Genomic DNA, 18,571 nt, shown 5'->3' with positions numbered 1-18,571 from the left:
TGTAGGAAGCAGGAAGATAAATATTTCTTAAATATTTCTGTGCTGTACAGTAACAATACATTGTTCAAATTGAACATGGCAAAACAGGAGCAACAAATGTACAGCTCGAGTCAAAGATTAGAATCAAAATGTATATTTTATTACCAGAATATAAGAAACTAATCTCTTTTTGTATAATCAATCTATTCTGCTACAACAGGAGATATCGTACACTGACGCATGTATTTTTAGTGGATGTCGGATTGCACAGTGACTCTTTCAAATGAAATCATCAACTGCATTTTTTTTTTTACCTCTCTTCCCATTTCAGGGCGACAGCGAGTTTCCTGAAGGTAAATGACATTTATTCGTGGCTGCATCAGTAAGTGTAGTGTTAGTGGACAGAAAAATGATTGACCGCTACCAACGCTTTCCCTGTTTTAATTCTTCATGGAGGTTGTTCTCTGCCAGCAAGCCTATCGATTTTTCTATCAAATACGAAAACAGGCATTGTGGAGAGGCCGCAGAGGTCAGTGTGAATTAGAGCAGAGGTGTGTGGGTGTGTGTTTGTGTGTACCTGTGTGTGTGTGTGTGTGTGTGTGTGTGTGTGTTCCCCTCCTCCTCTCCTACATCCCCATTGTCACTCCCCAAAGGCCTCTCTGTTAAATTGGCTGACAGATAATAAGATCATACAGGAGAGTAAAGACACAGAGACCTTTGTCCCACAATCCAACAGTCTAACTTCTGGTAAAGCTCCTATTGTGCATCACAAACAACACTCAGTGAGTTCAGCATGGATGCACACGGAGAAGAAATAAATTCAGCTTAAAAATTTGTTTTGGGGGGTGAATTTATAACATATTGACGAATCTAGGATGAAATTACCTTGAGATTCAACGTTCTTCTGTTCAACTAATACAATTTTGAGCATTTAACAAATCCCTCTATTTTGTCAAAGCCTATTACAGTTACATTTCACGAATATTAATTGTAATATCAATGTGAAAGCAACGTGTCATGTCCGTATTCACTTAATTTCTTAGGACCATTTTACAGCAAATCCTGTGTGATCTTTTGGATATTATTGTGATTGATTCTATAACTCATATGACAAATGACAGCATACAATATATATTATAACAAATGTCATATCATACAATATTGACATTAGTGCAGGATTTAAAAACAAATTTTTTTTAGCTGAACTTTTGATTTGCAGTGACCAGAAAGTTTTGAAAAAAAAAAAACAAAAAAAATCTGAATGATCCAATAATGATGCTTAAAATCATGCACCTTGTATCAGTAAACATCTGTACCAGATGTGCAGGCAGTGGCTGCTCATTGTAAGTGTTTCAGTTAGAGCTGCATGACATGTACAGTACAATGTTAATCTTTATTGTATTGTAATGGGCTATATGAGCCACGGCAGGCTTGTAAACTAATGGGTGACTAATTATCGGTCCATGTGGTTTACAGGACGACTGTGAGTCGGGACGGTGAGCTGCCTCCGTCGTTATCTCGGTTTGCGCCTGTCAAGAAGAAGCCGTGGAAGTCGGCAGAAACAGGTTGTGAATCCTCCTTTACTCACCCTGTCCCTGCCGGGGATCTAAAAGCTAACAGCTGTCTGCAGATATCAGGCTGATGTCTCGTTAACACAAACAGTGCAGATGAATTAGTGAGCAGACTTTCAGTTTCTGCTCTGTCTGTTCTCAAAGTCATCATTTAGGTGGATGACTGTGCTTCGCCACGACTGAGCTGACGGTTCATGTGTAGCTATGAGATATCATTTCTTTTTAAATTATGCATAATGATGATACCCTTGTAAGTGGCACAGCTTTTTTTATATTCTTGCTCCACTGTTTTGCACATGTATGGCAGCACCAAAAAAAATGTCTATAATGTTTGAGTTATTTTCCAAGTGCTAAAGAAAATAAATCATTTGTCCACAGTTTGATGTGTTTCAGTTTATAGTGAGAGAAACTGTCTTCATCAATTATTTAATTTACTATTTGATCATTTACTTGAATATACAATCAATACATCATATGCTCCTGCTAAGCACATGTACATAAATCCATACTACTATGAAATATATTAATATAATAACACAAAGTGCATTTAACACGTATTTAAGGAAACAGATTGCAGAGCAAATTACTACGTTGTTAGAAACTACTACAGGTGATATGATTCAAAAATAAAATGTTAAAGTGAGTCTACTTTACCATGTTTCTTTTGTTTTGATGCTGGTTTCAGTGCACACACCAATGTATGAAAAAAAAGAAACATTTGACATACGTAAACAGCATTTTCAAACGTGTCAGTCATCAGTCAAACAGTAACAGTATAACTTCCTCACTCCTCCGTTTGTGGTCTTGGTTTTTCTATAGCAGTAGCTGCTCCTGCTTTTCTCATTATCTCTAAATCTCGGTGCTAAAATCCCAAATGGGCTGATTCTATTCAACCACTATCTGCTTTACATTTATCTATAGTATTCATATTGAGATGTGCAGCTCTCCCTTTCCCCACAACATCCCTTAATACATCCCCACAGCGTGTCCTCAGGCCCTCTGCCCCAAGGGCTCATGGGATACGGATACTCCCTAGGGCTGCTGTTTTCACAGCCTGTGAGAGAAGCACTCGAGAGAGAAGGAGAGAGAACAGGAGAGACGCGGCAGCAGCGTTTCTCTGTTTGCTTGATGTCACTATAATGGAAATATGCATAAGTGAGAAAAGGCATAGTGGGCCTTTGGGGCCCAAGAAGTACAAATATTTTAATAACAAACACTTTCAGTGTTTGCCTCCTGTAACGGCACCTGGGTATTATTTCACATTGAATGTAGTCAGTCAGTGCCAAATTCTGTATGCATAAAGATATAGATGTTTTCCTCTTTTACTGGAAGTGATTTTCATGCTGTGGAAAGTTTTCCTGGTGATATGTCCTTTGGAGAACTGTCATTAATCAAAAGTCAAAGTCACCTCAGATCTCACATTAGAATAGACCAGTTTAGCTACGGCTGAAATTGCAGCTGACCCCTCTTGCCCTGAGCACTTATTCAAAATCAGCAACACGGCCATAGGGGGCTAAAACAACTAAATTGAGTGGGGTTGCAAGAAGCTAGTAAGAGTACTGGGGGAAAATACCCAATAAAGCAATGCCAACTGGCAATCTCAAGGGTTTCTTTGAGCTTTCTAATGTCCTGATGGGTGACTTACAGCTTTGTATAGGCTATAAATGTAAATGACAAATGGGGTTATACTGTAGAGAGTAAAGAAAAATGAACAACAGTGGTGGTGTTCGTGCCAAAACGGTAACCCATGTCCAGTGCAAAAGGATGCCTGTGGTCAAACACAGACCTGAAAAGAATCTGACAAAGGTGGCAACCTCCAGCTTCACAAAGGGAGCGGCTAACCCAAAAACAGACCACAGCTATTACAGACGACAAAAAAGTTTGCATGCAACAACTGAAAACTTGGAGGCAAAGGCTTCTTAAATGTTTGATGATATCCATCGACACATTGAAAAATATTGTTTGGATTAGAGAACAACGTAAGCCAAGACTTCTTTTAACAGGCACAGTGTCGCCAACATATGGAACAGATGTGCTGCCTTTATAATAACAGACAAATAAATATCTGCTGTTGCTTAATCGGGAAAACAGCTTAACTGCACCTGGTTAAGGCATGTACTGTGTTTGCAGTGAATTCTAAATTACAGTAGATGTAGTCTATTCATCTTGATGTTTTCCTACTTTCACTCTCACCCACTGGAAAACAAAACAACAGTCCCAGAGAAAGAACGTCCTCAGTATTTGGTGGACATCGGTGTCCATACTCAGTGTATTTGAAGTCGGGGGGGGGGATACAGTAAAAGGTTCAACTGAACAAGTTCGACTCCCTCCTCAGATTTTCATAATGAGCTGTCAGTCATTTCTCAGTGCCCAACAACTTTCATCTGCCCTGATTCCTCCCAACCTCCCCCATTTATCACTCCTTTCTCTCTTCTGCGACGCGCTCCTCTGACGCCCCGTGTCGTTTATCACGTCCGGTGGAATAGAGTTTCTCCAGCTGTCAATTTAGGAAATGGAGTGACGAGCGGGACCCCTGGGACCCCGCACTAATCTCAGACTGCAGTGTTACGGAAAATGATGTACATGTCCAGTAGCCAGTTACACTCGCACGTGTAAATCAATTTACCTGTCCTCACCCCAAAAAATTCATCATGTCAGTAGACAAACAACTAATCAAACGCTGCGCCGGGGCAAAAGCCAGCTCAGTCAGGTCCTAAAAATTACACCTAAAGGTTGGAAAAATCTACTCCACTCGGCTCTGCTTTACTCAGCTGCTCTTTCATGTCGATAGCAGCATTCGATAAACTGCTACCTGCTCCGGGGGGTTTAACAGTCAGCGCTGCTCTGTGCTGTCAGAGCCTGTGGTGAAAAATGCCAGTGTCACACAGTTATGCATCCCATGGGGAACAGATATCATAGTCGGTTACATGACAGGTGTGGCAGATGAGCAGTGAGTGAGACCCCTGCTCATCACTCTGCTGACCGGTTACCACGGCTGCGGACGGAGCAGAGCAGAGCTACAGTACTCCCCTCTGAATGCACAAACAACTTCACATCCACCGACAACAGGAATCCTCTTCTGTGAAAACCCGAGGCAACAAAAAGTCGATTCTGTCTTTTCACCACCTAAAAAAATTTGTCACTGTCATTATCATATTTATTTGCATTTCAATACGATGCACAAGTTTGTAAATTTCCTGTTTTTTGGGTCAGTGTTTCTTATTTTTAAAAAAAATACCAGTTACCAGTTCTACCTCAGCTTGAGTGTGATGTGTGAAACAGTTATCTAATGGCCATAGTATAGCAGTTATTCCACTGACCGGCCACTTGTAATCACCCTTGTGGTTTAAAAGGTCGAGGGGTCAGGGGTTATGGGAGATAAGGACCCCTGGGACTGTCATAAAACACTTGCGACACTTCAGCCGTCGTTTGTCATGCCAGAGCTCGATATCACTCATTCATCTTAGTTAGGAAAGTCTTTTCCCTTAATAGACACCTTACGTCATAATCCTGCATTGGGACCACAGCCTGAGACCAGTTTACTGATTTTATTTTTATTTTTACACACATGTTCAGAGCATGATGGTGTATTTTTACACTGTTCAAAAATGGGAGGCAAAAGAAAAACGACTTCCTGTAGTTTCAGTCGAATGTGTGTGATTATATGTCTGTCAAGAAGGATCTTATTCAAATCTACAGAAGCTTTACTTAAAATAATGTTTCCTCTGCGTGTGTAACCATGACATAAGTTTTGGGGTTTTCAAAGTCAAAACACACTTTCCTCAGATTGGGTGGTAACAGCGACTGCTCGCCCTCATGCACATCTGCATTGTATTTTCCAGAATTTGCAAGCGCAGAAAGGAACAATCAAACAGCCGACAAAACAAATGAGATTCCCTTACATTACGCAAGCGTGTAATCACATTTCCCATGTTGTCTCTTTCCCTATATGCTATGTCCTGACGAAAGTGGAGCCAGAGAGCTGGAGCTGCATCGGGCGGGGAGGGGAGGGAGAGGGGGAGGAGGTGGGGGGTCACGGTGCGACCTGGTGCAGGCCTCCCTCCGTTTTAGCTCTGCATACGGGGACGTTTTTTGCTCCCGCTGAGACATCTCATTTAGTGCATCTGCAAACAACATTACAGGTGGAAACGCTTTAGGAGATGTCTTGCAAGCATTAATCCCATTTGTGTCCTAACCCATTTCAAATGTGCATTCCCCTGCACTCAGTAAATGAGAGAGATGCTGCGCCGATCAAATGGATGCAACACAAACATTTCCAAGGACTTCAGTGGACACACAAAGGAGATGTCATCGCTAAGAGGATCTGCATTCAGAGAAAAGAAAAACTACTGATGGTGTTGAGCAAAGAGAGGCTGATTTAATAAAAGTATAGTAGCCTATGTATTTTGTTGTACAAAGAAACAAGGAGTGGTGACCGCAATGTAACCAAAAACCACAAAAGAGATCTTAGAAATAAAATAGTGATAGCAGCAGGTGGTGACACAGAGTTGTATCATGCTTCTGAAAATACATTCAATAAATTACCACCCTAGTTAAATTAATGTCAAATTCATATGTCTTGCAAATCCATGTTTTTTAATCTGATAATGTGCAGTAATCTAGAGAAATTAAGCACCTCCACCGGGTTTAACAGTAAACCTGCTGTTATGTGTCAACATCATTTAAGGAAAAACAAGCATCATTACGATCATGACAAGGGCAGGTGATGCTTTGAGGACGACACCACGAGTTAATGACAAAGAGCCGTGCACACTTTCTGCTCCAACCTGGTTTACTGGAGCTCGATCAGGAGCCATCATGTCCAAAACATTGGAGGCGAATGTAAAAAAGCAGGTGGACTGAGTTCTTTAATCCAGCTGTGATTGCTTAAGTATGTATCATGTGGGAAAAAAATTAAACCAAAATAAACCGTAAAGATATTTAAATATATATACATATACAGGCTTTGGATACAGCATGGATACAGAAAGCATGAATAAATATCATATGCTGCCGGTAGTTAAATACTACCCTCTAGTGGAAGTTGATTATTGCTTGATGTTTAGTCGTGGCCAAACCAAAGGAAATACAGGCTGGGTTTTATTACTTTTAAAGTGAGGCCAGTTGTTAACAGGTTTTCTTGATTTTCTTGTTTCCAAACATCAACTACAGTTCAGAACAAACAGGAATAAAATCACAGGCGAACGATGCTGATTTGCTCAGATTTTTCAAATGTCAGCCACATGAGTTTGGTGACATGAGGAAGGAACAGACAAACCACAACATGAGGCACAGGGCAGGAAAACATGTAAACTTAGCCCCATGCAAGTCAAATGAGGAAATTATGATTGATGATTAGTTGATCGATGGAAAATAATTTGGCACCTTTTTTGAATCGTCAACATTACATTGTTTAAGTTGCTCAAGTGTGATGATTTGCCATTTTTCTGTGTCATATGTGATGTGGCACATCTTTAAGTTTTATATTAGACAAAATAAGTAGAAGATATTATCATGGTCACATATTGTGAATGCTGATTTTTAGACAAAAGCCATTAATTGAGACACTACTCAGTAGATAAATCAGTAATGAAAATAACCACCGCAGCTCTGAACACCTGCACTCTTCTTTTTCCTCACTGCTTTCTTCACGGTTTCAATTCCACATTACGAACTTAAACCACTATTAGCTGAATGACATACGCCACCCAATCTCCATCTCTCTGTGCTTTTAGCATTCTCCTCCTTGGTCACGTCTAATTAGCTATCCCCTAAACACTCTTTCTCATTAGGCAACCCATAATCCACTCATCGTGCCTTGATTTGGCAAATAAATCACACTCTGAGTTTTTTCAGACTCTTTTCCCTCCCTCCCTTCCTCTGCTGCTGTCTTTTTAAGCTCTGTCTCTCACTCAGCCTCGTTAACCCTGTCCAGAGTTTCTACGGTGACAATCTCCGCCAGGCCTCCTCATTGGACATGGCAGCCGGCAATTTGCATGCCAGACTATTTCTCTTCATCATTGGGCCTCTTTCTCGCTCGCTCTCTCTCATGCTCTCTCTCCCTCTCTCTCTCTTTCTCTATGCTAGAAGAATAGAGAATAACTCAGCAACTGACGGCAGACGGCATGCACGTCCTTGTCCTACAAGGTTACGAATCCATTTCATCTGTGCAAGAGGGGAGTGAATTAAAATAAATGATGGCTGGACATTTATTGCATTCTGGGGGTGAAGGAGGGATTGGGGAGGAGAGACACAAGTTGCAGAGTGAGACTTGTGTCTCATACCGAGTCAGACTGGCAGACAGTTTGATTTGGACTGGCACACAGCACTGGCAGAAAGAATGAAGACAATATGAAGACAATAAAATGATCTGTCCCAGAGCAGAGTTTGGATCGGTCTGTTTCTAGGCAGACTGGGCTGCTGGTCTGGGATCAGACGAGTCATTAAATGCCAGTGTGTGTCCATCATGTGTCACTATGTCAGTGCCAGGGTGAGTCAAAGCTCACTTCATCGTGCTTCTTTTCTTTTCAATTATATTATATTTAACACAGGTTATAATAGCCTACTTGTGCGTGACACTGGTAATGAAATGCATTCATGTTCCCTTGAGATCATTTTGCTAGTTAGAGTGGAGCTGGCTGTTGTTGTTGTTGTTGTTGAAATATGGAGTGTAAAGAAAATGTGTCTTTTTTATATTTTTTTGTTTCGTAAGTGTATTTTTGAACATAGACAAAAAGGCACAGTGGATTGATAACAGGTTTTTTGTTTTCATCTACAGATGAATCCTTTGGATGAGAGACTCATGTCAGATTATTGGCCACATTCAAGACAGAGCTCCTACAAATTGTGTTAATATAACAATGTTGAAGTAAAATCAATCAGCTCTCGACTGTTATGTTATTATCTAAAAGGCAGAAGTGGATCTTTGATCAACACTTCTTCCCTGTGAAACTTGATGAATGCAGCATGTTATTATTTCTTTTATAACACTTATCATTACATGTGGCAATAATGCTGGTTCAGAAGGGCTGCAAAAAAGATGCAACAAATTATATGTTGGCTTCTGCACACGCTCTGTTGTCAATTTCCCACGTGCCAATCATTTTTTTGTTCAGCTTCTACTTTTTGCATTTTATGTAAAAGCTGCAAACCTTCACCTGCAGACTGCTGTTGATATAGCTGGGTTCAATACTGAACTTTCAGTGCCATCAGTGTGGGGATGTCTTGTCCACATTTAGTCTCTTTCACCGTTTGTAATATTTCTAACCTTGGATTCACTGTCGTCGTCATATAATTAGCACTGTGACGTTGTAAAAAGACAGCAGTAGTGTTTATGGAGTCACGGGAGAGCCGCCGTGCATCACTCCAAACTGCTCCTTGTTTCCGTCTGCGTGTTCCAGAAATACATCGAGGACCCAAAGGATCTCTGGCTAAGTGACTTTTTTTCCTGTTGACCACAAAGCTATCAATATGTCTGCCTCTTGACACTGCCCTATCTCTCTCTGGACATGGAGGCCGGACTCTGAATGCTGACTACTGCTCGCTGCACAACTCTCCTGGACCTCTTCCAGGACACTCCATTGTAATACAGTTATTTTTAGACAAGCCGACGCAAATAAATATTTATAGTTGTTTGCAGGTCAGGGGTCTCAATGAACCGCGGGGTGGATGGCAGTGAATAAACTACTGTATGTAACTACGTAAGCACGAATAACGGTTCGGTGAAGCAGGGCAGGAATAAACTGATGGGTTTTGAACTGAGATATTTAAGGCTTGGCATTTGCTCATACCTTAAAATAGGAAAAAAAGACACATGTATGCAACACAATTAAGGCTAAGAACACATCTGTCAATACAAATGCTAGTTAGGCTTCAAAATAACCCAAGTGGAGAGCTTCCCGCTGCCTTATGGGGTTATTCATGGCAATGTGGTGTTAGATTTTTGCTCACACTTTCCCTGAATGCGGCTTTCTCATTTTCCCTGACATCTGGATGCCTGTGATAATAGCTTTGGCGCTGATCACTTTTACATTTAACTTCAATGTGTCCGTGGAAATTATTACACTTGTCACTTCACTCCACTTCCTGTCAAATTTATACTTTAGAGAGGGCATTTCTATGCAAAGAGACCAGAATGACCTAGACAAAGCCTTGGCTTGGGCGATGAAGGAGTAGCAAAGAGGGGAAAATTTAAGTTTAAGGAAATTAAGAAATGCTGAAGGAGCCAGAATGGTGATTGAATGGTAACATTTTCCTGTGGTCTCCCCGACCAGAATTTGGACAGAGTTTGGGGGGAATATTGTGTTTCTGTCATTGTTCGTCTGGCCGAGCTTTGAGTCTAAATATAGGTTATGTAAGAAAGACTCAGGCCACACATGCACACATTCACGCACAGACACACACACACAAAAGGCAGAATGAACACTGCTTTCTTTTTTTTTCTTCTAAATGATGCTCATTCCTCTTTTTCTAAAATTACATTCATCTTTCTGCCTTTCAAAACTAATTCAGGTATGTCATCTGTGCCATAACTATTATATCAGTATTTGTTATTATTTTGATGTTTGAATTGACTAAGAGATAGTTGTATCAGTATATAGAAGAAAACAATGACAAATGCCACCTTAGGCATATTAAAACATCATATTACATCTGTAACAATTACATTTCATGTATAGATGCATTGAGGATTCAAATGCAATGGAAACACAACATGTATAAACATCAAAGCCTGATATGAACTGTTGGATACAGATGGCTCTTGTGCAAAAAAATGACAGAAAGTTGAGTCTGCTCTGTGTCTTTCTCAGTTATTCATCATACAAGAGATTGTCGTCAGAGTGTGCGGGCGGTCAGACAATACAGAGAATACAAAGAAGTCGATTTTAATTTCTGAAAGTAATGGTGTACACCTCCGTCTCTGAAACCACATGTACCCATAATGGATCAGATTCCGCCAGAACATTTTGTCCTGTGCCTTTCTCAATTTTCTGACTCCCTTGATAAAAGAAACAAATAATAATATGGTGGACTTTTCCAATCTGCTTTTCAAAACCACATCAATATGTGCCATTGCAGTGAAATGGCTCACAACAATTAGGGGAAGCTCTGGTTTCAACAGACCGGCGACGGCCCCAAACGGGGGCACACACTCTGACCTTCCTACCAGCCCGCACCAGCAGGCGTCTGTCAGTCAAGGCTGCACAAATAACCGGGATACTCAAACACTTGTCATCATCGCTCATCAGCATCTTGATTGTTGAGGAGGAACAGATCAGAGGGAATGTCCACATACATCCAGCGGCCTCTGATGTGACAGCAAGGGTTTATGGGATAGCAATGCGCGAGCCCCACCCGCCTCACCTTGACCCCGCCGCCACGCTTCCGTCGCCGCCACCGCCACTCCTCTCGTCTCAGGCTCTACGGTCTGACCTCATCATCAAGGAGGGCTCTGGCCTCGCCTCTGACGGCTGAGTTATTACCATAATTACCCATGAGGCATTGCAGGGAGCGTCCACGTGGCAGAGGCCGCCCATGTTTAACAGAATATTTGGGTGTTTTATCGGCTTTAACTCAGCCCCTGGGGCAGGTGAGAGGGGGCCGGGATGATAAGAAAACCACTCATGTGGGAAATGAAGAGGACCATTTCACAGACGGAACCAAGAAGGGGATGAAATATATCGTCAAGGCAGCAGTGGCCAGTGCACATACGCCATATATTCTCTAAGACAAAGAGTAAATATGCTCATATATTCAGGCGGTGGTCGAGATGACTGCTATATAAAAATAGCACTTTAAACCTCATATAATGAAAAAAAGTACTTTGATTGTTTTCTGTCAAAATGTAATATTTCATGTCCTGAGCTGCAAGGCAAGTGGATTAAACCAATAATAGATACTTTTTTTTCCCCTGCCTTTTTTAATTCTTACTTATTTGCTGTCAGTCAAAACAGACGTTTTATGTAGTTATCTGTTGTTGTTGTTGTTGTTGTTGTTGTTGTTTTTAATTCACAGAGAAGGCAACTGCCCTTAAAAAAACAGTACTGTAGGTCAACATACCTTTGAACTGAAAATAGGGTCAGAAAAAAATATTTGGGAAATGCATTTCGGAGGGAGGGTGTTTTATTTTCTGTTTTTGTTTTCTTGTTATTTAAAACCACTTAAAGTTTCTCAATTTTTAAAGGAAGTGCTTAAAGTCTGTCATGTCCAACAAGCCAGGAGGCCATGCATATTCATACAGTTAGACTGAAGAGTACAGCCCGTCCTGCCATACTCAGGTCACAGGGGCCATTGGCCTCAGGCCAACGACGCGCATCGAGACAAAGATTGTGTACAGTACGTTCACACATTTATTGGTCTCCATATTTATACTTAAAAGCTCAGTCGAATCCACGCAGAGAAAAAACAGAAACACACACACATTCACACACGCCCTCACCTGCTCAGAGAGGTCAACGCATTAGCATTCCCATACTTACAGTATTCTGACTTTCCTAGCCCGATATAGCTACCCATCAAACATGTCCAAGATGGCACTTAGCCGTGTGTGCCCGTGTCTTATTATGCAGACCCATCTGTGTGGGTTCAGAGGTCATGGCCAGGCCTGGCAGGGGCTACAGGTGAGCAGATGAGAACAGTAGGGGCTCGGTTTAATTTAGCTAAGCACTACAGGACGTGGTGCGCCCCCGTACCTGGGAAGGACAAGTTGAACTTTTCACACTGTGCCTCACACTCATCAATTCAATAGGTGGAAAGTCGAGGAAAAATGAGAAACAGAGTCAAAAAAATAATAATAATAAAAAATTTGACACAGAATCTGTGTGTCTTTGTGGTTGTGTTATTTTTTAAATTGTGTCAGAGTTGTTCAAACAAAGACAGACAAGCTCATAAACACACAAATCCACACACACGCACACATGCACGCACACACACACAGGCTTCTGTCACTAAGTCTTTGTTTTTACCTCCCTTTCTTTCTCGTTTTCCCTTTGACTCACATCCAAGTACACAATACACACAGACATATTGTGAGAAGATGACTGTCAGCAGTGTGTGTGTGTGTGTGTGTGTGTGTGTGTGTGTGTGTGTGTGTGTAAAATGGTGTGAGGGTGTGAGGGAGAAAATCCCTAATCTGGCATGGACCAGCTTCCTGTCTAGACTCTGCATGAGGAGGCCAGCACTAACCTGGCCAGTGTTGTGAGTGTGTGTGTCTGTGTGTGTCCATACAAGCACATTAACACTGTGTTTGTGTGCATCCTGTTAATGTATGTGTGCGCACAGACCTACATTATGTCTGTGTCTGACTATCAGTGCTCACCATCATCGTTCTGGTCCAAAGCAGAGAACAGACATTAACCCCTGGCCTTCCATATCTACTGTCCAATGTCTGTTTTTAATTGGACAATCTCCAGTAAAGCTCCTTTTTGTTTTCTCTGTTATTTTGACACTTTCTCTGCCACGCGTGCCAATGCTGCCGCGATTCCAAAAGCCAATTTCCTCATTATCCAACTTGCTGCACTTACGGGAATACAGAGGTGGGGGTGAGGAGGGTTAAAGTTGGAGGGAAGTGGAAAAAGGCCTGATGTGGTTTGGTCTGACATTCCATACAAAAGGACGAGGATGAGCTAGAAAAGGCCGAAAGACTCGGTTTTCCTCCTCATTCTGTGGCATTCCTATAAATTCAGCTGATCAGTGAATGTGGAAGTGAACGCTGTATCTTTTAGCCTGAACAGCATAAAAAAAATAAAAAAAACGATACTGAAAGTGCTGAAAGTTAAGTCACTGTAAAAGAATCCCTCGTGGTTTGGTAACATGATTAAACTGAGCTGAATCATAACTGGAATCGCTGACAGCCTCTTCCCATCAATCACTCGCTCCAACCCTGCCATTAGCAATCACAACAAACATCACCGAGCACAGCCACTTACTCACACGGAGTACTAATCAAAAAATGCTAAGTGTGTTTAGCTTTAGCTTTGACAGTATTTGTCTGGAGTGTGAATCAACATCATGGGCGTTGCTATTTCATATTCATGCCGAGGCCCAATGACACCTTGTCCTCTGCTTTCCAAAAGGCCTTAACTCAGCAGATCACCATCCCCTTAGACCCAGATGTAAAGTGAACAGTCTTCACCTTTGTGACATCAGACCACCTCAATATGCCGTCTTATGGGAGAAAGCCGTCACAGAGGCCTGCCAAAGACCACGACCACGACCACAGCAGCCGTCAATCCAGGGAGAACAAATCACAGAGGTGATCTTTTTTTGAGGTGGGAAAAGAAACGACTAAATGTTCACACTTAGAATGTTTCTCAATCTATGTACTTTTATATTTAAAGCCCCTGTACAGACTTTTCATTTAGTGTTGATTTTGGCGGCCCCTGTGGATGAAAGCGATGGTGTTTTACCGTGCATTTCCCCGTTTGTCTGGCCGGCGTGTGTAGATTTGTTTTTGAAACGTCGGAAAGAAGACGAGACTTGCTTTTTTTTTTGCAGCGTAAGGTATCATTTCGTATCGTTTCGTCAGTGGTCCGACCCGACCATGCCTTCCAGAGGTAGTAGCCCATAGAATTAGACTATTTAGAAATAGCGTATCTTCACACTGATGGGCTCATTTGCTGTTGTACAGTAGGTAACAGAGACACATCAGCAGAAACCAGAGACTTTTGCGTATCCAGTTAAAAGCTCCGTACAGGGGCTTTAAATAGGACTAAACAATTATGTACAAAGTAAAAGGGCCCTATTCACTGATGAGAACTGTCTTGTGAGCTTCTTTGCAACTTTTGATCGCTAAAACAACCCCGGTATAGTTTTGTCTTATCATACCTCCAATGAATTCTGATCTATGCAGCATAATTTTCCTCAGAAGTGTATGGAAACAACAACAGGAGTAAAACTAGCATGAATATTGGACTCACCACCGTGATCAGGAAAGCAGAAACATGGCTCCAACGAGATGCTGATGTCGCTCCACGTCTCCTGCAGAGCACCTGAACACACCATGTCAGGGCCGTGCATCGCTCAGCTGGTTTGAAGGTCGTCTTTCCCCTGGTGATCAAAAACAATTTTGAAATTGATTTATCCTTTCATGGTTACAATTAAAACCAAACTATACAAAATTAAACGTAAAGTAAATGCAATTACACTACATCATTTAAGATCCTCATTTCTCATTCCTCAGGCTTTGTTTGTTTAATCTCCTCTGGAGCAAGAGCTCGATGTACAAGAGTCACACACAGTCAATCAACTGGCCCAGAAATGTCCATTATAGGGAAACATCTAAATAAAGCCGTCTACCATGAGCTAACACTGAGCAACCATAAGCTGCTAGTCATATGAGACCAAGTATGGCTGTAGCAGCGAAACCCCCTGAGTGTGTGTTGTGTTCAGTGGTCACGCTGGAGTGCAGGGTTTGACCGTGACTTGGGGGCGAGGAGGGAGAGCCGTTCGTTCACTTCACTGCCCTCTAGGCTCGTATCAGAGAGTTGCTGCAGCGAGGCCCCAGAATACTGTGTGTAGGGAACGGAGAAGTTGAATCGTGTGGGAAAACAGGATTTTGCCAGAGATGTGGGAGATCGGAATCACAGCCAGCACAAACCAAGTCCGAACCAGTCTCAGAAACACACAACCTGGGCACACCTGTGGGCGCACCGACACTCACATTCTTCCAGTGTTAATCATCTGAAGTCATGTGGAGCTGCCGGCCCCTGCCTCAAAACTTAACCACAACACCGAGGTGTGGCTTAAACTCTGCCATGTCATCAATTTCAGCACCGTATCAGGAGGAAGGCAGGAGAAATAATAAGACACAACAACAACAAAGTGACAGACAAGCTTTTGCTGATCATGCCACGTGATCTCACCTTAAGTCATCGTCTAGCCGCCGTGGTGTTCCTTTCCTATGTACATGTATTAAGAAAACCGATGACTAACACAGATGGTGGACGAATCATATGAGTCATTTGAGTTGTATGGCCATGACATATACACATCATCGTCTCCGCTGGTGTGGGTTTTAGGGGTCTCCTGTTAGCATTCCTACCCAACTGACTACCCAAGTATGACTCATATGGCTTGTTACCCTCAGACAAAGCAGACTTTACTGTGCTGGCTTGTCAGTGTGCTGTAGTAGGGAAATCTGGCAGGATGCTGCTTAGTATTTGGGGTTTGTCTGACTCCGTCTAGCCGGTCTTAAGCAGTCTGACTCTGTGTGTGTGTGTGTGTGTGTGTGTGTGTGTGTGTGTGTGTGTGCGCATGTGGTTCGGATGGTAAAGTCTGTCTACGCTATGGAACCTTTTAACATCTTAGAAGCCAAAAAAGTCAGTTTTATGTTTTACAAACACGGCACGGTCCAACCACCGCACCACTGGAGGAGGTTAAGCGCTACGGCCGCAGTAACTACTACTCTGACAAGTAGAGTCAGCAGGAATCTAACCTACATCGCAGGAAAAGGAGGACATATTCCTCCATATGGCTATACCAGCATGTGTTTTTGTTTTCATCGTCCGGACTGTAGCTGCATTCCTTTTCCGTGTGTCGCGCGAGACGGACAGATTGCCGGAGAGTGACTCACTAAAACCTGACCCAGCAGTGAGGTAATCACTGGAGGACGACTGGAGTAAAAGTGAACTTTGATGGTGAAGTCTGGGATCATGTCTAGGAATCCCCAGACAGTTTGGACTACTACAATGTGTGTGTGTGTGTGTGTGTGTGTGTGTGTAAGGGGGGGGATGACATAATTGTTGTGCACCAGACAGGGTCCATGGGACGGTGTGTGTGTTTGGCCTCCGGATGTGGACCTGAAACCCATTACAGCATCTCTCCACACAGTCCTGATAAGACAAACCGAAATACATGCTCAACCAGGAAGTGCCGTCGGTATTTGATCATTTGTAATTCTGCCTGCTTTTCTGATGAGATCAGGAACGACCAATGGAGGAGGACGATGAGAATTAGAGTGAGTCAAGACATGTTTTCAAATAAAAAACCTAATATATCAGCTGATGCAGATCCAAACATGCGACATTTCAGAGAAAGGTCTGAGATTGTTTTGTACTGACAGATTATTTTGTGCTGTCGTAGAGTATCTGGACTCCTGAAGGGAGAACATTTTTTGAGCATTAAATAAACATTTTCAGACAATATGATCCTCTTGAAATGTCGAGTTCCTCTGCTCCTGTGGCTGTGTGCAGACACAGACGGCAGACATAGCTATGCAGCATCACCTGCTGGCTTAGTGGAGAACTGCCAACATTACAGAAAACTGCCAAGGGATGGGACACAGAAACAGCAGCATTGCAGATGCAGAACAAGGAGCCTCATTTATTCCATCAAATCAACCAAAAGTCCAATTCACAGTAAGAAACTGTGTCCAGTAAACTGTAAGAATGTATCTATAGAAAGAAAAGCCACATAAAGTAATGGTATATTCACTGAGGTATGCCGCAGCGACTGGAAAATGATCTACTGCAAGATCATCGTGCTAAAGAACAAAAACAAATTCTGACTCTCTGAGAAAGAGGGGAAAAATCTGAAATGACTTTGTTGGGTCATAGTTTCCCCCAAACTCTTCCCTATGATTATTTTCAAACTTTGGAGATAAGCTTTAATTCGGTGCAACGCAGTATACACAGAGGACTGTGGGAAAGTGGCTGAGGGATACCAGGGACCTGGATGCTTGTCCCAAAATAGTTTCACAATGCCTATGAAGACATCTCATTCCCCGCTCATTCTTGGATCACTGAAAACCCAAACACCCATTTTGGGTTTGGAACACGACATCACTGAGCCAAACTTATGAATGAAGACATTTCAGCCAGAGCCTGGGGCGACGCTAGTGGAAACCAAATCCAAACAATAAACAGACAAGCAAAAATGTTTCTATGACCAAAGTATCAAAGGAAATTGATTCTATGGAGTTTAATCATCTGCAAACAAAACAGAGCATTTACCGTCTGCCTGTTTAGATAGCTCAGGAGAGATTTATTCCAACTGATATTTACAGTACGTAGGGGAAACAAACTGCTTATTAAAACCCATTCAAATGCAACAATAATTGAAAAGGGAAAAATAAATGTTATATTTTGAAAAAATGAACTACAAAATAGAGTTTTTCTGCTCTGTACTGTTCAGATATGATGACGATGGGCCGTTCAAATAGAAGACAAAAGACGTGGCAACAGAGATACCCATAGTTGGAGTATCTGTCGTGCATGAGCATGTATTCAACTTTAAGTAACATTGTTCTAACAAAATACACAAATATACAGCCTTGACCTACTCATCTCTAACTCCAACAAATTAGCAAAACAAATCACAATGGTTTATGTATAATGCACACAAACACCTGAGCATATAATCCAAAGCCAAATATTGACCAAGTTTGGACATCCTACAAAAATCATTCTTGCCATGCAAACTAGTGAGCAAAAGAAACATAGTGAAATACCAGACCCCATGTTTGGGTATGGGGCCTCCAGTGGTTGAGTGAGCTTTGACCTAAAATAGGTCTGAGAAATGTGGATATGCTCTATGAATAGAGATAAAACAGACTGCGGAGGGGAAAAAATCAAAAAGATGAAATAACTTAAGGGGTCTGCAAATAAACCTTCAGACATCAGGGTAGAAAAATGAATTTTATGTGGATGGCGGTTTGCAGAGGGCATGGGAAAATCTGCTACGACAGTGAGGAAACTTTGGTTCTTTTGAACAGTAATGAAATCATGTAGCCAGAATGTGAAGTCTGAAAGGATTTTCTGTAATTTAAGAGCAGCATCTGACAACCGGATTTGTCCTGTATTGTGTGGCTCTTTATAAGACGGGTCCAGCTGAAGAAGAGCAGACAAAGGACCCAACTGTGAATTATTACGAAATATGTGTTTGGAATTTCTATGTGTAAAATCTATGAATCTCGTTCATTGTTAGTTTTATGGTTTCTGTGACACATACATAGCACTTTTTCCTCTTTTTGTTTCATTTGCTTTATTGTTGCAGGTTTCTGTTTGTTTATTTGCTATTGGTTT

General features: G+C 41.9%; 1 protein-coding gene across 1 annotated transcript in view; it reads right to left on the bottom strand.

Annotated features, from left to right (window-relative positions):
- The window catches only part of esrrgb (estrogen-related receptor gamma b), a 92,606-nt gene that overhangs the window by 59,274 nt on the left and 14,761 nt on the right, over positions 1 to 18,571 (bottom strand). The window contains exon 3 of the mRNA XM_085770478.1: positions 14,471 to 14,597. The gene's annotated coding sequence lies outside the window, so the exon portion shown is untranslated. The remainder of the gene's footprint in view (positions 1 to 14,470; positions 14,598 to 18,571) is intronic.

This window comes from Trachurus japonicus, chromosome 24 (genome assembly GCF_045865225.1).
Source record: "Trachurus japonicus isolate A0001 chromosome 24, Traja_1.0".
In the NCBI taxonomy this organism is placed as follows: domain Eukaryota; kingdom Metazoa; phylum Chordata; class Actinopteri; order Carangiformes; family Carangidae; genus Trachurus; species Trachurus japonicus.
Note: the sequence above shows the minus strand (reverse complement) of the source record. Positions and strands in the feature narration are given on the sequence as shown.